This window comes from Sorex fumeus, unplaced genomic scaffold (genome assembly GCF_029834395.1).
Source record: "Sorex fumeus unplaced genomic scaffold, SorFum_2.1 ptg000072l, whole genome shotgun sequence".
NCBI lineage: Eukaryota > Metazoa > Chordata > Mammalia > Eulipotyphla > Soricidae > Sorex > Sorex fumeus.
In genome coordinates this window covers 11355102-11379085 of record NW_026606129.1, presented here as the reverse complement: position 1 = coordinate 11379085, position 23984 = coordinate 11355102, and the positions used below count along the sequence as shown (strand labels likewise).

At 62.0% G+C, this 23984-nt stretch overlaps 1 protein-coding gene across 1 annotated transcript in view; it reads left to right on the top strand.

Annotated features, from left to right (window-relative positions):
- Nucleotides 1–23984, top strand: part of SLC6A6 (solute carrier family 6 member 6) — a 62389-nt gene that overhangs the window by 11026 nt on the left and 27379 nt on the right. Inside the window, exon 2 of the mRNA XM_056129584.1 lies at nt 1843–1880. The gene's annotated coding sequence lies outside the window, so the exon portion shown is untranslated. The remainder of the gene's footprint in view (nt 1–1842; nt 1881–23984) is intronic.

The window sequence follows — 23984 nt, the reverse complement described above, 5'->3', positions numbered from 1 at the left end:
GGGAATTGAACCCGGATCTGCCGTGTGCAAGGCAAACGCCCTACCCGCTGTGCTATCACTCCAGCCCTCCCCCCTGTTTTTTTTTGCATTTTTGGGTCACACCCAGCGATGCACAGGGGTTACTCCTGGCTCTGCACTCGGGAATTACTTCTGGCAGTGCTCAGGGGACCCTATGGGGTGCTGGGAATCGAACCTGGGTCGGCCACGTGCAAGGCCCTACCCGCTGTGCTATCGCTCTAGCCCATAGGCTCCATTCTTATGATCTGGAAATGGATTCTCAAAATAGGAAGTGGGCTCAGCCGGCCCAGGATATGCAGGCAGTCCCCCACAGACGGACCCCTCCTCCACCTTCCGGTGGCCGGCTCACCCCGGAGTCGCCTGCTCCCAGCTCCCTTGACTCGGTGCCTTAGACATGGACCTTTCGAGACCAGGGTTGGGTTCGATCCCCAGTACCACCAACCAAATACATATACATATAAATAAGCCCTCTCCCCTGTCCTGGACAGCACGGCCCATGCTGCCACTGCCCACAGCTGTCCCCAACATCGTCGGTCCTCCCCAGCCTCCATGGAGCTGCATGTCACCCATATGGCTCCCTGGGCACTGCGGGGGGGGGGGGTCCCTGAGCTCAGAGCCTGGAGTCAGCCCTGAGCACTGCCGGGAGGAGTCCCTGAGCACAGAGCCTGGAGTCAGCCCTGAGCACTGCCAGGTGTGGCCCCAAAATCCAAAAAAGCTTTTTTTCAAGAGGAGGAAGGAATCGAGGTTGGCTCACGGGGGGGCTTTTTTTCTCTCTGCCCTTCTTTCTGGGCAAGTCTGCGTTTGCCGCCAGAGAGCCTGTTGGCATGAACCCATTTCCTGGATTTCCATGTTTTTATGATCTGGAAGTGAATTGGAGAACAGGGAGGGCTGTCCAGCATGGCCTGGGCTTGTGGCCAGGGGGCATGGTCTGCACTTGAGTTAATCTCTTCCCAGCTGACTTCCGAAGAATAAGAGGTGTTTGGGTTTTTGTGGTGATGGTTGTGTTTTAAACAAGCTCATCTAAGGGCCGAGTGTGGTGGTTTGCGTGCAGGAGACCCGGGCTCCATCCCCGGTACCCCCCGGTGACCCAGGCACCAGGCTAGGAGCACTCCAAGCACAGCACCAAGAGCAGCCCCACGAACTCTGCTGGTGTTAAAAAAAAAAAAGACTGACAAAGCTTCCTGGGCTCCACGTCGCTCGGGGGCCGCTCTGCTTGGCCGCGTTTGGCAGATTTCCCGGCGTGATGAGGACTGGGCCATCTCAGCGACTCTGAGGCCCATCAGGAACCCCGAAGCCGTCCCTAGACCCTCTCCGGAGGTCGGACTTATCCCCAGCTCACTGGAACAGCCAGTCCCCGCCGAGGAGTGCGGGCTGGGGTGTGTGTGTGTGTGTGTGTGTGTGTGTGTGTGTGTGTGTGTGTGTGTGACAGTGTCAAGAGTGGGGATGGGTATGCTCGAGCCTGTGTGTGTGTCTGTAAGTGCATGAGCGTATGTGTTTGTATGTGTATGAGTGTGTGTGTGTATAAGTGTGTGTGTGTATAAGTGTGTGTGTGTGTGTGAGTATTGTGTCAATAAGTATTGTGTGTGTTTGTACGTGTGATCCCTGATTGTGACCCCTGATTGGGAATGCTGTGCAGGTGTGTGTGTGTGAGAGAGAGAGAGACTCTGCCCCGGCCTGGGTGTCCCGGGCCCTGCTGTGTATCGGGGTGACATGGGTGAAGACCCCCGTGTGTTCACAGAACCCCCAGCGTGACCATCTCTCTCTCTCTCTCTCTCTCTCTCTCTCTCTCTCTCTCTCTCTCTCTCTCTCTCTCTCACTGCACAGGTCCAGAGCAGACACCTTCTCTGAAGAGCCTCCAAAACGTAAGTGACCTTGACCTTCCCCTCCCGTGCCCGTGGAGGTGTGGAGTGACCCCACGCCGGGTCCAGGAGCTCAGCCTCCTCTGGGCTTGAGGAAAAGGAGGCGGCAGAACCTTCGAGCCCTGAGCTGGGTCCCGTCCTCAGCCCTCCTGGCCCTGCACTGAGCAGAGGGGCCAGTTCTGATGCGGGAGCCCAACCCTGTGCAAAGAGAGCTGGGCTCCCCTGTCTTGTGTGTGTGCGTGTGTGCTTGTGTGTGTGCTTGTGTGTGTATGGTGTCGGGGTTACTCTTGGCTTGATGCTTGGGGGTCACCCCAGGGGTTGCTGGGGGCACCCCACAGTGTTGGGAATAGAATCCCGGCCCCGGTGTGCTGAGTCTGCACGTCTCATTATTAGATGTTCAGAAAAGTTGCAAGAGTGAGCTTGGGGCTGGAGCGATAGTCCAGCGGGGAGGGCGTTTGCCTTGCACGCGGCCAACCCGGGTTCAATCCTCGGCATCCCATAGGGTCCCCCGAGCACTGCCAGGAGTGATTCCTGAGTGCAGAGCCAGGAGTAACCCCTGAGCATCGCCAGGTGTGACCCAAAAAGAAAAAAAAAAAAGAAAAAAGTGAGCTGGGACGTCCCCAGCACCTCCAAGTCCTCACTGGGAACAGTTGACACATGCTTTGTTTTTCTCTGCGGCCCAAGAAGTTTCCTTTCTCTCTTCCTCCCTCCCTTCCTCCCTCCCTCCCTCCCTCCTCCTCCTCCCTTCATTCCCTTCTTCCCTCATCCCTCCTTTTCTCCCTCCTTCTCTCCCTCCCTCCATCCCTCCTTCCTCTCTCTCTCTTTCCCTCCCTCCTTGCACCCCCCCTTTCTCTCTCTTTCCTTCCTTCTCTCTTTTTTTTTGCTGAATCATCGGGGAGTGAGTTGCAGGCCCGATGCCCCTTCACCCCTAATCCTTCAGCGAGATTGTGTTTCGCAAGAGTGCGGCCATTCCTGTCTTATATAAACGTAGTTACCAACCAGGACGTTTCACATTGACACCGCGCCCTTATCTAATCTGTGGGCCGCAATGACATCTCGTGAATTGTTCGTGTGTTTACAGGAGGCTGGGCTCCCGGCTCTCTAGGCTGCAGGCCCGCTGTGGCATTTTCAAAGGGTTTTCGGTGGGGCGGGGGGGGGGGGGGGGCAGGAATGTGACTCGGCCACTTGACGGAGTGCACACGTTGTCCGCACCTTGGTTTTATTTATTTATTTTTCCTGCACCTTGACTTAAAAAAACAAACAATAACCAAAACAAACTTTCCTTGGGGGCCTCTCAAGAGCCATAGATGGCAACATCTACTTTGCAGTGCCCATGTGAGCCGGAGGGCCAGCACCAGGGCCTGGCCGCACGCTTTGGTTCTGTCCCCCAGCACCCCGTGAACAGTGCTGGGAGAAACCCCTGAGCACTGAGCCAGGAGGAGCTCCAGAGCACCGCCAGGTGTGGCCTCAAAACCAAAAGGAAAAGAAAAGAGAGAAAAAGGCGAGCAGACCACACAGGAGAAACCGAAACCAAAGTTTCACTGAAGCCGGTGGCCACGTTGGGGAGGCCTGGATCTTGTCCTGCTCCTGAGACGCTGATGTCAGAGGCTGTTAATGAAAAAAAAAAAAAAAAAACAAAAACAAAAAACAAACGCCTGGTTTTAAAAAAGGAGCACTTACGAGGCCCGGGCAATAGGACAGCAGCGAGGGCCTTTGCCTCGCCTTCGTGTGGCTGGCCCAGGGTTCCATCCCCCGGCCCCCCCGAGCAAGGCCAGGCGAGGTCCCTGAGTCCCTGAGTGAGTCAGCCCTGACCACCACTGGGGTGGCCCCTCTCCCCCCCATTTAAAAATAAATAGAGGGGCCGGAGCGATAGCACAGCGGGGAGGGCATTTTCCTTGCACGCGGCCGACCCGGGTTCAATTCCCAGCATCCCATATGGTCCCCGAGCACCACCAGGAGTGATTCCTGAATGCAAAGCCAGGAGTAACCCCTGAGCATCGCTGGGTGTGATCCAAAAAGCACAAAATAAATAAAAATAAATAGAAAGCACTGTCAGGCCTGGGTTTTGCGGGTGAGCCCCTCTGGACTGTGGAATCCGTGGCCTCCTGGACTCACACTGGCTGAGGGGGGGCATAATACCCCACTCCAGCTCCCTCTGCCCTAGGGTTGAGATCGGTTTGATCGGGGGTGGTCACCTCAGGAGCCAGGACTGCGAGGGAAGCCCCCAAAGCCTCCAGTGCTGTCTCAGGCCTGCCTGTGTCCCCCACTCCCTGCCCGCGGCCCTCCCTGGACGCCTTTCTTCATGGGGTGGCGTTCGATCTGCAGAGTCCATCCCCGGGGGCTCAGCTGTGGGTGCGCCCTGACCAGCCTTGGGGCTGTCCCCGTTATTGGCATGTCCGCAGGAACCCTCCGAGGCTTTTTTTTTTTTTTTGTCGCTTTGGGGCCACAGCGGGCATGGCTCAGGGCTCACTCCTGGCTCGGCACTCAGGGAGCACTGTATGGGGTGCTGAGGATGGAGCCCAGTGTGGCTGCGCGCAGGGCAATTGCTGTACCCGGCATCCTGTCGCTCCAGCCCTGGCCGTGTATCTACTGGCTGCTGCCCTGTGGCCCCGCGAGGCTGCAGTGAGCGCTGCTTCTCTTCTCTTTGGGGCAGATATTTGAGGGGCGGGGTTCCTGGCCTTTGGAAGACCCCAACATCCAGGCGTGGCACCCGGGCACTGCCAGGGGTGGCTCTGGTGGCTGCCTGCGGCCAGACCCAGCCAGGTGTGAGTTCTGTAGTCAGTGGCAGTCGTGTACTGCGAGCCACAGAGCCGGTGCAGTAGGGGAAACTGAGGCTCGGAGCGGTAGGTGAACAGCCCTGGCCGACCTGAGTGCTGCCTGCCCCACCGAGCACTGCCACGCTGCCCTCCCCGGGGCATTCTCCCGGGCCCTGACCCAGAGGGCTGGTTAATGAGTAGCCCAGGGGCAGCTGGGAAACCAGTGCCCACGGAATGTGGGTTGTGCATCCAGATAAGAGTCCAGTGAAGAGCCCCCACCCGGCACTGATGGCTTTATAGGGCAATTCAGAGGCGTCCACTGTTTCCCTCTTCACAGCCTGCCCGTCTGTTCACACTGGGCCGGGTGCCCGTGTTACGGCAGAGGGAGCCGACGCCGAAGGCTCCCGGGCCTGGCGGATGCCTCCTCCACGCAGCCTTCCCAGCCTTGGACTCTTTCGGTGGGGATGGGCTCCCTTATCCTCAGGCGTGGCCGTGGGTGTGGAGGGAGCTTCTTTAGAAACTTGGCAGAGGACCATCCAGGGAGAGGAAGGCCCCGGAGCCGGAAAATGAATCCTGGATTCCCTGCACTTCCCTGAGCCTCAGTTTCCCCATCTGAACAATGGAACGTCTTGGGGGGGGGCTGTGGGTAGGAAGACCGTGAGTGTGGGCTTGTGCACCCACCCCTCGGCCACTGTTGCAGGTCCAGAGCGCTTCAACAGATGCAATCAGGACAGTATCAAGCCCCCCCTGACTGCCTCAGGCCACCCTCCTGCCGGGGGTCTCCCAAGCCCTCACCCTCACAGCTGAAAATCAGCCCCAGTTTCCTGGGTGTGCAGCTTCATTTAGGAGGAGGGGAACTGAGGTCTGGGCTGAGCCCGCAGATCCCCAGGGGCCTCCCCTCCCTCCCCCTCCCACTGTAAATTTTGGGTGTGTGTATGGGGGGGGGAGCAGAGAAGGGGTGTCCAGCAGGACGGGCCCCACTGCTGTTGAGACCAGGACGCACCCCTGGTCAGCAGAGTGTGTGTGTCCCTTGTTACAAAGGAGAACTGGAGGGGGCTGGAGCGATAGCACAGCAGGTAGGGCATTTGCCTTGCAAGCGGTTGCGTGTGGCCGACCCGGGTTCGATTCCCAGCATCCCATGTGGTCCTCCGAGCTCTGCCAGGAGTAATTCCTGAGTGCAGAGCTAGGAGTAACCCCAGAGCATTGCCGGGTGTGACCCCCCCCACCCAAAAAAAGAAAAAGGAGAACTGGAAAGCGGGTCTTGGCACCCACAGCTTTGCCTGCATTGAAGGACGACCCGGCTATTGCTTTGACACATTTAGTGCAATCCCTGGCAGCACCCGGCAGCCATCGTTATAATTTCCTCTCTAGTGTGAGTTATTTTGTGTTTGTTTATTTTGGTTTTTTTTGGAACCACACCTGGTTGTACTCAGGGCTCACTTTTTTTTTTTTGTATGACAAAATTTGGACAGCACAGAGCAGGCAAAAGAAAAAAATGAGGGGGTGGAGCGATAGTACAGCAGGGAGAGCATTTGCCTTGTACGCGGCCAGCCCAGGTTCGATCCCTGGCACCCCATAGGGTCCCCCAGCCCCAACCCCATCAGGAGTGACTTCTGAGTGCTCAACCCCTGAACACAGTTTTTAGGGGGTGGCCTAAAAACTAAAAACATTTTAAAATAAATTTTTTTAAAAAGGGAAGAAAATGAAATTCGTCACTGGCCCCACTTAGCCAGAGATAAGACATCGAGCCATCGTAAACGGTGGGTATTTCATGATGCAATGACTTGCATCATGAAAATGTGTTCTTTTGAAATGGAACCTGAGTGGGGCTGTCTGGGAACCAGCTTCCCTCCTGACACATTTCTGAGCACTTTGGCTGAGCTCTGCCCAGGTCGGTATGCAAATGAGCGGGCGTGGCCTGTGCCCGTGAATATTTTGGGGGAAATCTGTTGTAGGATTTGGGGGTGGGGTGGGGGCACCATCTGGTTGCTCTTTCCCCCTTGTTGTTCAAATCCATTTTGACTGCTGTGGGCCAACCCTCCCTTATTTAATTAACTTCCTGCTTGGTGGGAGATTGGTTCTTCGCGGCTTCTCCTATAAATCCTTATGCTGTGAACGAACCTTTATTTATTTATCTATTTTGCTTTTTGGGTCACACCCGGCAACGCACAGGGGTTACTTCTGGCTCTGCACTCGGGAGTTAATCCTGGCGGTGCTCAGGGGACCATCTGGGATGCTGGGAATCGAACCCGTGTTGGCCACGTGAAAGGCAAACGCCCTACCTGCCGTGCTATCTCTCCAGCCCCCGAACGAACTTTTTTTGTTTTTTGTTTTTTGTCTTTTTTTTCTTTTCAGTGTTTTGGTTTGGTTTGGTTTTGGGGTCACACCTGCTGGTGTTCAGGGCTCACTCCTGACTCTGCACTCAGGGCTAACTCCTGGTGGTGCTCGGGGGACCCTGTGGGATGCTGGGGGCTAGCTGCATACTGGGCAAGTGTCCTATTTATTATACTGGCTCCTTTTCTTTCTATTTTAAATAAAAGTCAAGTCACTTAACATAAAATTTGTCAGTTTGCTGAGCACAAAAGTCGCCATTTCTGAATCTGCAATCTGAGGGCAAGTCTGTCCCCAGGCTCCCCTTTCGTGTCTTTGAGGGGCTCCGTTCGGTGGAGGCTGGGCTGGCCAGACAGGAAGGGGGTGTATGTCTTTAAGACGTGGGCACCTGTTGCAAATTCATCGGTCCTCCAGAGATTACCCAGATTGCCCAGATTGGATCTTCTGCTTGTCATCTGCTACTGATTAGCATCTGGAGTGTTGGCACCCCCCCCTCCCTATCTCCCGGCCCCTCCGGGGATTTGAGGAGCAGAGAATTTCAAAAGCTTCTTCCAGGGAAGCAACTCCCAGTTGGCCACTTCCCTCCCGTGGTGACCAAAATAAAACCCATAAACAAGAAATGACTGGAGAGGAAGACTCGGAGGGTAACAGGGCCCCATCAGATGACTGCAACGTGGAGACACACACACACACACACACACACACACACACACACACGATGAATGGTCCCCAAGGGCTCCCTCTAAACATTCAGACCCAGGCTGCCCACAGGCACCTCTTCATCCACTGGCCTCCCCACTGACCTCCAGACTGGCCTTTGTCCCCCAGAACCCAAGCCTGGACCCCAACACAAACCTCAGTGCTGTGCTTCTCAGCTGGCCGCCCTAGGCTGCACCCCACCCTCCTGCTCCGCCCCCATCAACCAGGAAGGGTCCATGCCTCGGGGTCCAGTCTGGCCATTCCAAGGATCACTGCCCTTGGGGTTCTATTAATGGGCTCCTGGACTTTGCAGAATTGCCGGCCCCCACGATCCCTCTTTCCAGCCTGCCTCGGTCCCAGACCACCCCACCGCACACAGGCCTCTCTCTGACCGCCACACCCGACTCTTGCTCTGGGGGTCCCAGCAAGCAGGGAGCAGGGCCTCTCCCCTGGACATGTCTCCGCAGTGTGGCTGCAGGTTCTTGTGGGTGTTCTCGGGGCCCGGGGTGCTAAGTCCCGGGTGTCCACCCCCGCCATCTCTCCTGGGCACCTCAGTGGTCTCCCCTTCCTCGGGTAATCTTGTCCAGGCAGCTTCCAGGGCCCCGAGACCAGGTTCTGATGGGTCTGGGCTGGGCTGCCCAGGGATGACCTAGTGCTGTCTGTCAGGGGCAGGCTCCGAGAAGGGGCGCACGCGGGCATCTGCGGGCACAGGCCCAGGTCTGCAGTCGCTGGGCAGCGCCTGCCAGGGCGGTGAGGAAGGCCAGACACAGCTCGTCCCTTTGGTCCCCGTGGGCTGAATTCCTGGGGCTGGGGCCACCCGGCGATTGGCTCCTTCTCACTTCCTGGGCTTTATGTGTGAGGGGTGAGGGTGAGGGCTGGTGACCCCGGCCTGGGAGAGGCTGACCAGAGAGGATGCAGGGGGCGCCGTGTGGCAAGTGTTTGAGGCCCTGCAGAGCCGCCAACACTCTGAGCGCGTCCCCCGACGTGGACGGTGATGCACCCTGTAGGTCGGGTCGTGGTGGACATCTGTGCCAAGGTGGGTCTCTCCGAACCCCAGTTCGGTCTGTGGGCCGGGGGAGGGGTGGACACGTAAGCGCCGGGGTGCCCCCCCCCCCCCGCCCTTCCTCATGGATCGAGTCATCAGTTTATTTATTCTCTTGGTTGTGGTTGCTGAGCGGCCACCGTGGACCAGGTCCGGAGCAGGGGGTGGGCCGCGGGGGGTGGGGGCACCAGAAGTGACCCCACAAGGCAGGTTTGCCTGCCGCGTGGCACCGGCTTCCCTCTGTCCCCCAGTTGGTGTGTGTTGGCTGGGAGCTGGGCCTGCCACCAGAGCCGGTGGGAAGCAGGAAGCCCCCGGGGCTCAGAGAGGGTCAGTGAGTGACCTGCTGTAACGCAGGAGAAAGCAGCTGGGCTTCTTAGAAAGCCTGGTGCCCCTCTGTCTAGCGGGGCCGAATCAATCGGGCTCATCATGGAGTGCTCCTGGAGACGGTCACCACCCTCGGATGTCCAGGGATGTCCCCAGCTGAGAAGAGACCAAACCAGAACAGTCACGCCTTGGGCAGTTCCCGGCCCCAGAGCCCTGGAGCCCAGGACCTTCCGGGGCCGGCTGAGCCCCAGAGCAGCCCAGGCCGGGGCCCAAGGGCCACACCCCCAGCCCTGTCCTTGTTCTCTTTATTTGAGAAAGTCACAGGTTTTCTGGTCCCTGCCAGCCCCGCGGGAAAGGCCCCAGCCAGAGCGAGGGAGGCATGGCCGGGGAAGTCGGGGGAAAACCTCCGAGCCTCTGAAAGCCGGTGCTCATCCCGTCCTCCAAGACTTCTGGACTTTTCCAGAAGGGGACCCAGTGGGGAGAGGCCCTGGCCAGCAGGGACAGCACCTAGGGGTGCTTCCGGCACATGGTGCTTGTCAAAGCCCCCTACCCAGACACAGGAGGATCAAATCAAGCCAGCGGCGGGGGTGAGGGGTGGGGTGGTGGTGGCCCAGAAGAATCGGGACAGAGAGAGAGAGGCCGGGTGCCAGGAGGGCAGCTTGCCCGGGGTGTCCTGTCCTGAGAGGACACAGGAGCTGGACGGGTGGTCCAGCCTGGTCACCCCACTTGCCCTACTCAGTGCCCGCTTGGTCTTGATTCCTGGGGGCGGGCAGCAGCCCGGACCCTCACCCCCACCCCCCTCCCCCCGCCCCAGTCTCTGCCTGGTTTCAGGCGACCCTTGGCCATCTCAACTCGGGCATTGCCCCCTGCTTGGGACCCCTGGCGTGTGCCCAGCAGGAAGGACTCGCCCCGCCCTGCCCAGCGCCTTGTGAGGCTCTGGAGGCCCAGGAAAGGCGTCCTCTGAGGGCTAGCCTAGTTCTGCTGCCTCGCGTGGGCTGGGTGCCAACCGGGGCTGCTTGGGTTGGGGGTGGGGGCTGTTTGTTTGGGTCCCCCCCCCCACCAACGCTGACCTGGAGCCAGCCGGGGAGGCTGGTTTCGGCTCCTCTTGCCCTTGTGGGGTGCTGGGGGGGGAGGGGAGCAGTGCTGAGAAGGGGCGGGACTGGCTCATTGAGCAGCGCCGGAAGTCAAAGGTGCCGGGAACTTGGGGCTGCTGTGGTTTCCCGGGCAGTCCCAGATGTGGACGGGGTTGGGGTTGGTGGGCCGCCCGGTCCCCTGCATGTGTCACCCACGACAGCCCATTTCACAGAGGTGGCCCCGAGGCCTCGGGGTGCGTGATGTCCTAGGGGTGCCCGCCGAGAGAAAACCCACATCTTTCCTGCCAAGAGTGGCCTCGGGGAGAAGGAAGTGGAGGATTTGGGGAACCGAGTCGCGGGGGGAGGGGGAGCCGGGCCACCGGCCTGTCCCCAGCGGCCTTGTTGGGGAGGGGAGTTATGTAGGACGCGGGGGGTCGGCAGTCGCGGAATGACCAGAGAACTAAACGGGCCAGTTTCAAAGGACAGATTTCTCGGCTATTTATAGTGGTGGCCCCAATCTCGGGCGTCCTGGCCCCCGAGGAGCCGGGAGAGGCCCCAGACTGTTGGGGCCTGCCGTCTGCCTCGATGACGCAGACAGCAAGCCGCGGGAGTGGCGTGGGCGGAAGTGAACTTGGCCCCGGACTAGTGTGGGAGGGGAGCGCGCCCCTGTTCCCGCGGCCCACCGAGGCCAGAGCCACTGGTAGCTCTGAGCTGGCTGGATCTAAGTGCTCGGAATTAAGTGCTCTTCCTGGTCACAGGGGTGGGGGTGGCCTGGGGGCTGCGTGTCTGGTCTGAGTAGCTGGGAAACTTATTAAATGATTGAGCTCAAAAGCCTCAGCCTGTGTGGGGTCGGGGCAGGGGTGGGGAAGGTGGAGAAGTTCGCCCTGGCCTTGGGGTCTCCTCCTTGCTGGTTAATTTGCAAAATGACACCACTACTTCCTGCCAGCCTCAGTTTCCGCCTGTGTTTGGGGAAGAGGAGAACTTCCTGGTGTCAAAGGTCATGGCCCAAGCAAGCCCGGTGATCTTTTCCAAGCTGTGCAACCGTGGACGAGTGACTCCACCTCTCTGAGCCCTAGGTCGACCGTCCCCTCCAAGAGTGGTCGGTAGGGAAGGACCAGGGGAAACGCTGCCCCTGAAGATGCCCAGCGCCGCGCTGGACACACACAGGGGGCTGGGCACTCACTGGCCTCTGGGTTACTGTGTGGGCGGAGGATTCTCTTTCCTGTAAGGCAGTTTGTGCTACCCAGGGCTGGGAAGTCTCTAGGCCCCCGTTTTACCGAAGGGCTGATGTTGGGGGGAGACGTGGGTCAGGGGAGAAGTGGGTCGCGTGTGTCCTCTCGGGGCAGGGGCGGCTCTTGGGTGTGCTCGCGAGAACCCCACCGACTGCCCCGAGGCGCTCCATTGCCGGGTTCCCACAGGTGAGGACAGTTGGAATCAGAACAAAGGGTTGCTAGGACACAGGTGGGCTGAGCGGCCCTCATTCGCTGCTTGGCTGGAGGGGCCCTCCCCACTCCAGGGCACCCTGCCACCCGTCTGTGACCCTGGGGGGGAAGACCTGAGGATTGCCACTGAGCACTGAGCAAATCTTCCTGCTGGGAGCCTGCCAAGGATGGTCAGGGAAGGCTTCCTGGAGGAGGAGGTGGCATCTGAGAATGGCGCAGTGCCGGCCAGGGCTGGGCTGGCCTGGAAGCAGCCGCAGGGGTGAGTGCCCAGAGCCGCTGAGCCACAGTGGGTGGGGGCCCTCTCCCCGGCTTAACTCCTGTCCGGGGTCGTGCCGAGTCGTGCTGGATGAGCACCACTGTCTTTCTGGAGCCGGAAGGGGCATTGTGACCTCACGGGCAGGTATTCTGAACCCCTAGGCCGAGGCGCAGCACCTGGGCCTTGTCTGGGACCTCGGATGGACCCCGTTTCCCTGTGTCTAGGGTAAGTCGGGGTACTGCATCCACCCGCGACCCTGCACCGGAGCGGCCGACCCCCCCCCTCCCCAGGAGCGCGCAGGGCTGCCCTCTGTGAGTCAGGCCCACGGCATTCTCAACAGGGGCCGTTGCCTGGACGACGACGGTGCTCAGGGGGTCTGCCGACGAGCGCAGCGCAGGGCCCCCCGTGGGGCAGCCCTTGTGGATTCTGGCCTGAGTGGGCCCCCCGCCCCGGGCCCTGCTGGGCTCAGGGTCTTCCCCCGGGGCACTGGCCATGGGTCCCCTAGTCGGGAGCCGCTCGCTAGGTCGCCCACCCCGTGGTCACTCGCCCGTGGGCCCCTGTGGGTCCCTACGGCCTCGGTCTGAATCCTTACTGGATGGAGCCCTGACCTGTCCACAGGTGGGTTGAGGGGGAGCGGCCAGGCCTTCCTGTACAGGGTGGGCGCGCCCGGGATCCTGAACCTCAGAACGGGGGTGGGTCCGGGTGTCCAAAGAGAGGGGCACGCGGGACAGGGGGCCACTGTGCGTTCAGACCCTCTTGGCGTCGCTTATAGACAGGCCGCCCCCAGGAGGCGCTGCAGGACCCAGGGTCCTGCGGCTGCCACGTCAGAAGGGAGCGGTGACGGGGTGGACACCGGGATTACCGGCCTCCCCGGCCCCCTGTGCCCACAGCTTTCTCCCAGCACTGCTGTCCGGTGAAGGCTGCGCCCGGCCTGGCAGGATCTGGGCCTCCCGAGGGCCTTCATGAGTCAAAGGCCTCTGCAAGGCTCTGGGTACCGCCGCCATGGGCGCCCACTGGGACCCAGCCGGCACCCACCAACGTCTGGGATCTGGCCTCTGCTCCCGCCCCCAACTTCTCTGCCTCTGTTGCCTCCCGAGTTCTGCGTCCCTCTTAACCACGTCCTACCTGGGAGGTCTCGATGCTGCCCAGGGTCACAGAGAAGCAGATTTGAGGGGGAGCCTTGAGCAGCCCCCGTAGTGCCGGGCCCTAGGCCCCGTCAGCTCCCGCGCTTGTCCCCCCCGCCCCCCCCAGCCCCTCGGTGTCCCCTCCCGATCTCGTGTTCAGCCAGGCTCAGGACCTTTGGTGGTTCCCAGCTGTAGGAGGAGTCACAGGGTCCCTGAACAGCCGCCATCCCGAGGACACCAGCAGGGCCACCCTCTGTTTCCCAGGGGTCCCCTCACAGCTCACACTCCACAACTGGGGGGGCAGCCCCCTGCAGGTTGTGGGGTACCCCCTACCCAGTGGCCCAGCAGGACAGGTGGCAAAACTCGGTTCTGCTAGATCCTGCTAGGTCCCACTGGGTCCCTGCTGCCCTGGTGAGCAGACACTCGGTGGGACCCCTACCCCCCACCCCTGCGGGGACAGGAGGCTCTGGGCCAGGGTAGGGACCAGGGGAAGGAGGGAGAGGAGGCTGAGGGCTCCCCAAACCTTAGAGCTGGGGACCCAAGTCTGGTCCCTGGGGGTTCAGTACCCAGGAGACGGCCAGCAGGACCCGGGCCTCTGGCCAGTGTCTAGCTCCCTCCCCAAGTGGACCCATGAACTCCTGTCATCTGGGAACAGCCTGGGGGTACAGCGGTCACCCCCATTTCTATGCCAGGAGATCGAGGCTCAGAGAGGGACAGTCCCGAAGAGTTGAGGAGTGAGGGGCTCTGGGCGCTGGTTGTGGGAGACAGGCCGACGGTGAGGAGCACCCCAGGCTCCCGGTGCTCTGCCAGACCCTTGTCCCCATCCTGGGAGACTGTGACAGGCCTGCTGCCTACCTCCCTGCTCTGCTCCTATAGTGGGCGCTCATCAGCTGTTCATGGCCTGGGTTCGGGGCTCGTGGGGCACCCCGGCGCCTCCTCTCTGAGCCTCTGCTCCCTAAACTAAAATGGGGGGGGAACGACTGTCCCCAGAGCGAGAGAATCTGTGTCGGATTCTCAAGTCCTGCAGATGCCTGTTGGGGTGTCCTGGGATGGGGAGGGTGAGCTCTGTGGGGGGGGGGGTGCACAGGACACCCCACTGCCCCGTGCACTTTAACAGCCTGGAAGGGTCACCTGTAGGTCTGGGGGTAGGAGGGAGGTGCGGGTGCCCAGAGCCAGAGCTGGGGGCACGATCCTGATGATCAGGTACCGGGAGGGTCTTTCCTAAGAAGCCCGGCAGCGTCAGGAAGGGGGCTACTTCTACAGATCAGGGGGCCTGCTTCGCCGAGCAGGAAGACGTGGCCCAGAACCGCCTGGTTCTGAGCAAGGGTCCAGTGCCTGGTGATGGCCGGGAGATCCGGGCCGGGTGAGGTGGCAGAAAGGAGTGGGGCAGGCAGAGAGGGCATCCCGCGGGAGGTGACCCTCTGGGGAGCAACCGCCAAACCAAACGCATGGGTTGGAGGTGGTGTGCCACACGGGGGGGCTCAGGGAGGGTTCGAGGGGCAGAAAGGTGGAATGCGCCTGGGATGGGGGTGGCGGGGGGGTGGAGAGATGCTTCTCCAGGCGGCTTGTGCGGAGGACCCCAGGGCAGGCCTTGGGTCTGCCAGGAGGGGTCGGGCTGAACTGCTCGGGTCCAAGTTCAGCTCCGACTGGGGAGTCCAGTGGTTGGGTGGCCTAGCCCTGGCCGGGCCAGCGGTGCTCTGGGGCCCCCCGGGCTGGGCCGGGCCTGTGCTCTGGGCAGCCAGCAGTCCTGAGATGCTGAGGTTGAGGGAGACCCGGGGGCTGGCAGAGTCGCCCCGGGAGATGGCCCGTGCGCGCCGGAAGGATGCAGCGGAGAGCTCAGGCCTGCCGGGAGCCCCGCGCCCAGCCCTGGCGTGGATTTTAACGCTGAGTTTTTCTTCTAGCCGAGCAGTAGCTGCTGTTAGGCACCATCTTGTAGCCCTGGAAGCCGCCGCCGCCGCCGCGCCAGCCTCCGCCGAGCTGACGGAATTAGCTATGAATCCGGTCCACCCAGGTTTGGAATAAGAGCTTTCCTTTCAGCCTCTGGCGCCCACTCTGTTTCACTGGGGTGGGGAGTCGGGTGCGTCCCCACCTCCACCACGTTCCTCTGCGCGGGGGGGCTCCCCCCAGCTGGCCAGCTTGTATCTCTGGTCACTACCCCGCTGCGGGCGCGGGGCCCCGGGTCCGGTGTCAGAAGTGGGGTCGCTCTGCATGCTTGCGCCAAGGCCATGATCCCCCCTTCCGCCCCCTGCATCGACCCTCCGATACTTGTTCCGAGTCTGGGGGGGCTTCCCCCAGCACCCAGGAGAGAATTCTCTCCCGAGTGATTCCGGGGGGGAGGGGTGCTCGCTCAGCGAATGACCGTTGGGTTGAGTTGCTGATCGTCTGAGACCCCTGGGTCTCGAGAAAGGGGAGAGGGCTGTGGTTTGGACCCGGGGGTCGGGGTCTGTGCTGACAGCTCAGGACTGCAGTCCCCTGTCCCCCCCACACACACCCAATCTTCTGTCCACAGCCTGGCCTGTGTCCTAAATGTCAGCCACCGCTCTTTGTCACCTTAATTCAAGGGAGAAAATAATCACTCCTGCTGTGTGTCTGCAGAATCCCGATCCCCTAGGTGTTTCAGCACAGCAAATATTTATTGTGCCAGTCAGTGAGCCCAGGGCCACGGGAGGGGAGTGGGGGCGGGCAGCGGTCAGTGGTCAGTCCACACGGCCGGTGAGTTGGGGACAGAGGTGTCGAGTCCTGGGGACTGTTTCTGGGCCTGGTTCGTGTGTGACTCGGGAACCGTGTGCCAGGCAGAGGGAGCTGCCGGGGTCATGAGAGGGGGAGAGAGTGGGGCCAGGGCTGGGGGCCCCCTGACCCTTGCAGAGAATGGAGAGGACACAGGACCCATGCCGCAGGGCCCCAAAGGGTCCACTCAGACCTCACGCGTCGACCCCCCCACGCCCCCGCCCCTCTCCGTCTCTCTGAATCCTGGACTGTCACACCCAAGCAAGGTGTCTTAGGCCCGACTTCTGAGTGGAAGATGATGTGGTTGGCCGCTTCCTCTTTGAGGAGAAAAGCTCTGAACAGAGGAACAAGAAGAGGGAGCACAGCAGGAGACGGTTACTCGAGTTCCTGGGCATGAGGGGGCGATCCCCGGAAGGGCCCCAGGGTGCCAGGGGGCCTTTGTCCCTCAACCTGGAGCTTTTTCGTGTGTTTCTCACCTCCTGGGGTGGATACTGGCGGTGGTGAGGACCCAGATGGTGAGGACCCAGGGCGGAGAGAGTGATGATGTCGGTTAGCTGTGACTTCCGGGTGCTGGTGACAGGCAGGGGGGTGGGGGTGGCCGGCCCTGAGTGCCCACTGCCCTTCTCTGACCTCGCCCTTGGCCCGGCTGCCCCTCCAGTGTCTGTGGTGCAAGGACGGGGCGCCTGTCTGCTTTCTCGGCCCTCCACGGGAGGCTGGCCTTGGCTTCTGTGCTCTGAAAGGGGAAGTGGGGGTGATAGAAACGGCCCTTTCTTTTTTCGTTGGTTGTTTTTTTTTTTTCCCTCCCCTCCCCGCGCTCTCTTGCTTCTGTGGCCTCCAGAAATAATCCTGGGCTCTGTGCAGCAGCCTGCCTCGGGGGATCACGTCGCCCCACCCCACCCCGCATCCGGCTGTACCCATCCAGGGGGCTGGGGCCATGGGGACGCGGGGGGCCGGCTGTGATGGGAGAGTGACAGGCTTGTGCCGGGTGAGTCAGTGCCAGGAGGCCGTTGCCCGCTGAGTCATCTCCCTGCGCTTGGAAAAACGGGCCCGCAGCTGTGGTCGCCCCCCACTGCCTCTAGCCGCCAGGCTGTGCCCGGCCTGGGCTGGGCATCGACGCAGCAGGCAGCCACCAGGCGGGACAGAGCTCTGCCTGCGCCCACCTTCCAGGAGTCTGGGTCCAGGTGGCCATGAAGTCCCACCTGGGGGAGGGGTCACAGGGCCTGTCCCCAGGGAATGCTGGGGCACCCAGGAACTCCTGCCCTCTCCTCCACTCGTCCTCCTAAACTACTGAGCAAATTTCTAGCCACGCCCACGATCTCTGGTCCCGCCCACGGTCGGATACTCTCGGTAGCCTGCCGGGTTCTCCAAGAGTCACTGTCACTGTCACTGTCACTCCCGTTGTTCATCGCTTTTCATTTTCTCAGGCGGGCCCAATAACATCGTGAGACTTGTTGTTACTGTGTTTGGCATATCGAATACAGCATGGGGAGCTTGCCAGGCTTTGCCATGCGGGCGAGATACTCTCCGTAGCTTGCCGGGCTCTCCGAGAGGGGTGGAGGAATCGAACCCGGGTCGGCCGGGCTGGCCTACCGCTGTGCTCTCCTCCAGCCCACTATGCCCCTGTATTTCTGGCCACGCTCATTGCGTCTGGCCACGCCCACAGCATGCGACCACGCCCGATGGTCCCTGTAGGCCACGCCCACTGTCTAGCCACGCCCACCGCCTCTGACCACGCCCCCATCTCTGGCTATGCCCCTCTGCTTCTGGCCACGCTTATTGGGTCTCGCCACACCCACTGCCCCCAGCCCTCAAAGGCAGAAAGCGGCTCCTGTAGTGCCACCCATGGGAGCAGCTCGATCCCAGCGTGCTTGGCTCCAGGCGAAGCGACTTGCTCAAGATCCCACAAACGCGTGGGCTGAGCCTCTACCCTGCAGCCCAGGGCTCCCGCCAACGGGAGTCAGGGACTGGGATGGCCCGTGCGCCCACACGTTTGCCCTCGTGTCCCAGGGGGAGGGACCCTTTCAGCCACCCGCCTGGCACCAACGGGCCCAGGCACAGATAGGAAGGACGGGGGTCCGGAGGCAGGGGCCAGACTTGGTTTTTCCAGCCTGCGGGAGCTGGGCCGGCAGCCCGGGGTCCCCTACTTGGAGCGGGCGGTCAGCCAAGGACTGGCAGGGGCTTTAGCTGCGGGACTGAGGCTGAGTCCCCTCTGCAGTGCCTCCTGCTCCACCCCCCCCTCACCAGCACCCGGAAGTCACAGCTAACCAACATCATCACTCTCTCCGCCCTGGGTCTGGGGGACTCTGAGCTGTGGGATGCCCTGTGCCCATCCTTCTGGGTCCCGGCCACACTGCCCTCCCTGTCTCCCTGCCCATATCCATAGAGGCACTCTGGCCACACTGTCCTCCAGGACGTGGGCCTTGGGGGCCTTAGCACCCGTGCAGATCAAAGCAGGGACCCCAGAGTCTGCATTCGAGGCCGCTCTGTGCCTCTGGGCGAGTGGCCTGTCCACTACCACCCAACACCGCCTCGTACCCGCTGCTCATAGGAGCAAATGAGTGGATGCCTGCCCAGCGTCAGTCCTGCCCACAGGGGTCTGGCTGGCCCCTGCTGCCTGCCTCTTCTGCACCATGGGCTCTGTTTATCAGCCTGTTTATGGCCCTTCTGTGTTCAGCTTCTTTCTCCCCTTCCGGAATGTCCACTCCTCGGGACTCATCTGCCGCGCCCCCTCCGAGCCTGGCACCTCACCCTGTAGGGTATGTTCTCAAGTAAATATTTGCTCAGCGACTGCCCAAAGCTACCTTCGCTCTGTCCTCGCCTGGCATCGCCCTCCGTGCATCGGTGTGGTGTGGCCTGCGTGACCCCCTGGGGCTGGAACCTGACTGGTGCTTGGCCTGCCCACTGCCTTCTCCCCCGGTTCCCCTGCGTTGGGCCCCCGCAGGTGACCTCGCCTCGCCCCGAGGGAGCTGCCCCTTCCTTCCCTCCACTGGTTCCTTTTGGCTCTCTGGGGTCTCGGGGCTGGGCGGGGTGAAGTGCCTGCCACCCCCAGCTTGCTAGGACAAATGTTTGTCCCCAGTCCCTGGCTTTTGTCTCTTGACCTGCACCCGACTCTGAGGGGAGACCGGACTTGTAACTGCATCCGCCCTCTCCTGGCATTGTCACAGCAGTCGAACCTTTGCAAAACTCCGTCCACCTTCTCCCACTTTTCCTCTGCAAACTGCCAGATCCGGAAAGTCCCACCCGCACTGGCAGGGCTCGGGCAGAGGTCACCTTGTGCTGTGTCATTGGCGCCTCTGGCTGTGGGGTTAGGGCCTGGGTGCTGGTCGTGTGATCTGAGCCGGTTCCCCTCACTTTCTCCGAGGGGCACCTTCCTGCTGGGCGTTGGGGGAGAAGGCGATCGGGGCTGGGCGCGCAGCCAGGCAGGGGTGGGAGAGGGCCTCGTCGAGGACAGATCCAGCTTCCGGTGAGATCATTGCCAGAGGCTTGTCTGTAGACACCAACCCCCAAGTTAATAACAAGTCCTGTCCCCCGAGACCGAGACTTCGTGCTGCAAACAATTCCCCAAACGGAATTCACTTTCACTGGGACCCAAATATTCTTGCTCATTGTTTGGGCTTTGTTCCGGGCAGAACAATACGGGCTTCCTGAATGACCTCACGGGGCGAGCCCCGCCCCCCCTTAGAGGGCCCCTGGGTCGGCACCTCCAGCCCGCCTGCCCACTCTGCCCTTCGCAGGCTGACCTGGGATAATGGTGTCTTCAGAATCTGTTTGCATCTGGCCCACACAGCGTTTTCAGACGTTGGAAAATGTGTTCGCACCATCTCCAATTTCCAGGACCCTGAGAAACTGGCGGATCCGGCCCGGGTGGGGGAGGGGGTTGGGGGTGGGGTGGGGTGGCCGTAGCTGAGGACCACCACCCTGGGCCTGGCCCCTGCCCCTCCCTGGCCTCTCCACCACCCGAGCCCGCCCTCTGCCCTCCAGACCCCTGGAGCTTGTCACGCACTAGTTAGCATGAATTCGCCGCCTTCCCTCGGAAGTAGATAAGACGGGAGGGACGCGGTCACGTGACCCCATCAGACACTCGCCCCTTTTCAAGGAGCTATCTGGGATAAAAGGAAACCCCTTTGGTAAAAATCGCCTTTATTTACAAAACCAGTTGCCCCAGGTGAAGGGTGAAGCAGTCGCCCCACCTTCCAGGGACTTCCTAGGGCCAGGACGGGAGTTTTCCCCACGGCCCCCAGAACCACTGTCATCAGCTGTCATGCTCAGAGTCTGTCCCTTGCCTGCACGCTGGAGGCTGGGCCCCGGGGGGTCCCTTCGGACCTCCTCTTTGTAAGAGCAGCTGGTCCGCAACAACATCTGGCCGCCGGCCCTCTGGGAGCCCTTCTCCTTCCCGCATGCACCCCGCTTTTCCCGTCCACCCTCCCCTGGTTCCCTTGTCTGTCAGCCCAGCCCAGGGGCGTGGACACCTCCCCTTGTCACTCTGGTTCTGTGTCCCTGGAGCAGATGGTGGGGTTCAGAGGCTCGGGAGTCTCCACTTGGGGGGAGTGTCACTGGCCTTGGGGGGCGCCTGGCTCATCAGAAAGGTGGCTGGTGACCGACAGTAAAGTTCCAGAGCCGGCTCCTGAAGTCCAGTTGTGTCCATGCTCACGCCGTCACCCTGTCACATCCTCCTGAGGGCACTTGTCTTTTCACGCATTTCTCGAACCCCCAGGAAGCGGAAGCAGGGCAGGGTTGGATTTGCCAGTCAGAACCTTGGCTGTGGAGGGACAGGAAGGATGAGCAGGGGCGGCCATGCTCCCGACTCCACACCCAGCAGAGCCTCAGGCTTCCCTACCTGTGAAATGGGTCTGTTGTCCAGCGCTTGTGCTGCCAGCCCGCATTTTGGGTGTTGCTTGTCGAGGATTTGCCGGGATATGCTCAGATCGGGTCTTGTGTCCTAGACCCTTTTGGGACAGCGAGGATTCCAAAGAGGAAGATGAAAAAGTACCAGCCCCGTATTTGAGAAATGGCTCCCGGGTGGTGAAATGGTGCCAGAGCCTTGTCCTGGCCCAGGGTGCCAAGGGGCTGTTTACTTCCACCCTTGAGGTTCTGGGATGAGGGGTGGGGGGCAGTGAGACCCTCAGCTTCTGGGCGACTCGACTTGGGAAAGGGGCAGGGTTTCCCCCAGAGCGCCCGCCACTGTACCCGGGCACCTGGGCACTTGCCTCTGCCAGCCCAGGGCCCCCGTCTCTAAGCCTGGCTGCAGGCCTTGGGCACTCAGCAAGTCAGGGGGGCCCTCCTGGCACCCCCTGTGTGTGGGCGTGTGCGAGTGTGCATGTGTGCGTGCCTGTGCGTGTGTGCTCACGTGTGCCTGCTCAGGTGTGTGTGTGTGTGTGTTCTCGTGCACGTGTGCGTTCTTGTGCGTGTGTGCATGTGTGCATGATCATGTGTGTGCGTGCTCGTGTGTGTACGTGTGTGTGTGCCCCCCACGTGTACGCATACCCGCCCCTCCCTAAGCAAACCTGCTTTCCTGCACCGCCAACCCCGGGGCGAGGGCGTGGGGGGCCACCGGGAAGGTTTCTGAGCAGCCGGCCCCGAGCATGCGAGGTGGCGGGAAAAGAAACGCGCGTCCAGCTGTCCGCGAGTGCTGCTCGCGGGTGGCCGGGATCACCGAGGAGGAAGCCCTGAGCACGGGGACTCGCGTCTCGCGGCCGCTGCAGGATGGGCCCGGGCCGGCTGCCAAGGGAAACAGCGCGGGCCGGCCGGCCAGCACCAGCGCCTCTGCAGAAGCCCGTCCCGGCGCTCACCGCGGGCCAGGGCCCGCTGCGGGTGGCGGGCGACGGGGAGCGGGCCTGCTGACCACGGGAGCGGTCACTTCCAGCTGCGCGGCCTCAAGGCCTCCTGCATGCAGACCCCAGGGTCAGGGTGGGCCTGGTGACTCGGTTAAGGGCAACTGCCGTGTAACTCGGCACTGAGCACGTTCCTGCCACCCCCACCTCGTTCTTGCCACCCCCGACCGGGGGGCAAGAGCACCTCGACTTTGCAGATGGGGGCACTGAGCGTCAGAGGTGGAGTGACCACCTGAGGTCACCCAGCTAGGGGCAGCTCTCTCTTTTAGGGCAGGCCTCCTTCTGCAGGGGGGAGGCTGCCCCACGGGAGGGGGAGGGTCCAGGCCTGCGTGTGTGTGTGTGTGTGTGTGTGTGTGTGTGTCTGTCTGTCCCAAGGACCTGGTGCTCTCCTCGCAGGCCTCCCGGGCTGGGCCGGGGCTCTCCAGCGATCCTGCCATGTCATTTGACTTCCGCTGCGGTGTTGAGCAGAGATCGGAGGGGAGGGGCGACCGAGGAGCAGCAGGGGCCTGCGAGGCGGCTGCAGAGATGCCCATGCGGGCACGGAGCTCTGCGGTTGCCGTGGCGACGGCGCGATGTGGGCGGGTGCCAGGAATGTACAGTAGCAGAACCCGGGTTGGGGGGGGGTTGGTGCTGCTGTTGCGGGAATACAGACACTGGGGTCGGTCGGGGTGGGCGTGGAGGCGGGAGGGAGCCCCTGGGAGGGAGGCGGGGAGTTGCCGACCTTCAGGTCTGACCTTCGGCAAGTCTCTGCTGGGCAGGGGGTGCAGAGAGACCCCCCAACGATGGTGGGAGTGGGCAGTGGAGGCGTATGCTGGGGAGGGCGTGCAGAACCCCCCCCGAGAGACTGGGATCAGGCAGGTGGCGCAGTGCATCCCCCCAATACCGGGGGGAGTGGGAGTGAAGAGACCCCCATCGTGCAGCCTTGAGTGGCGCCACTGCCATGAGGTCACCCCAGCCCAGTGCTGCAGACTTGCTAGCGCAGCGGCAGGTGGGTCAGGGGGTTCAGAGAGCAGTGTAGGGGCTCCTCAGGGCATCCCCCAAGAAGAGAGCTCACCGGGAAGTTTCTCTGCCCCCTCCCAGCCCGGCTGACCCGTGAGGCCTCCCAGGGCGGGCCCAGCCCTGCTGGCCAGGGGCGCAGGGGTCACTCCTGCAGAGCCGCGCGAGGAGGGACCGAGTCCCACATCCTCCCATTATGCTCCGTGCCGAGGGCCCACAATGGGCCCGATAACCATCGGGGGCTGCAGGAGCCCCGAGGACAATGCTGGCCGCGTGGGCTATTTTTACAGTAGCCATACGCCCGGCCGGACCCCTGCGAGGCCCCGGGGGAGCCGGGGAAAGAAAGGCCTGGGAGGGGGGCCGCCGGCCTGCCCTCCGGGAAGACAGAGGGAGGCTCCCCCCCGCCGCTGCAGCTCAGGAAGCCCCTGGTGGTCTGCGCCCTGGCAGATAGCAAAACAATCGGGCCCCCCGCCTGGCCAGCGGGAGGAAGGAGGGGAGGGCAGGGAGGGGCGCGGGGGCGCTTTGGTGCCTCTGCTCCTCCGCGCGGCTCCCGTGGGTCCTTTCTCTGTGCCCCAGTTCCCCCCCGACCACCCCCGCTCAGCCCAGCTGAGTGCTGAGGGCACCCTGGAGGAGGAGGCAGAGCCAGGCATGCCTGCCCTTAGCACAAGCTGCTCGCAGAGCCCTGGGGACTCTTTCCTGGTGCTCTCTTGTGTGCTAGGCTGGGAAAGAGGGTGGGGGGTGGCAGGTGGCTGAGCCGCCGGCCGGGAAGCAGGAGTGGCTGTTTGGGGGGCCAGTTTCAGGGGTGTTGGCCCCTTGGCGGGTACTGAGGTGCTCCAGGGCTCCCCAGCGTTGTGACCTTTGGCCTCCGAGGTGTAAGAGCCCCGGAGGGGGGGTCCCGGCCCCCATTTTCCCAAGGAAACTTTGACATCTCAACTTGTCTCTGAAAGTGGGCTCCTTGGATGGCCGCCAACTGTGACCACTGTCAGTAACCCTAGCCCCTTTGCGTTCTGCACGGGGGGAAACTGAGGCTCGGCAGGTGGGGAGGGCAGCTAGCCGCTGGTCCCTCTCCACTCGGCTGTCTCCCCCTGCCATAGGGATGGTAGGAAATGCTCAGAGGCGCCCCCCTCTGTGAAGGCTTAGGGATCCCCCAGAAGGAAGCGTCTTGCTGGAGGCCGGCTAACTCCAGGTGGTGTGCAAAGGGGGGGGCGGACTGAGAGCGTGACCTGCTTGGGCCTCCTGGCGCCGAACCCAGAGGATCTGAGAGGTGATGGGGGGTGCGTGAGAGGTCCCCGAGCCCTCGTGGGTGCAGCCCCACCCCTTTCTGGGCCTCGGCCTAGTCGATGGCGGGCCTGTTTCCTCAGTGCTGTGGAGACAGGTGGTGCTTCTGTTCATCCCTGCTCACGTGGAAACTTCCTTCCGGTCTTGTTTCTCTTCTGGGCGCATTGGTTTACCCTTGAAGATCCGTTTTGCAAGCAGCCCTCTCGTGGGCCGCCAGGCTTGTACCTT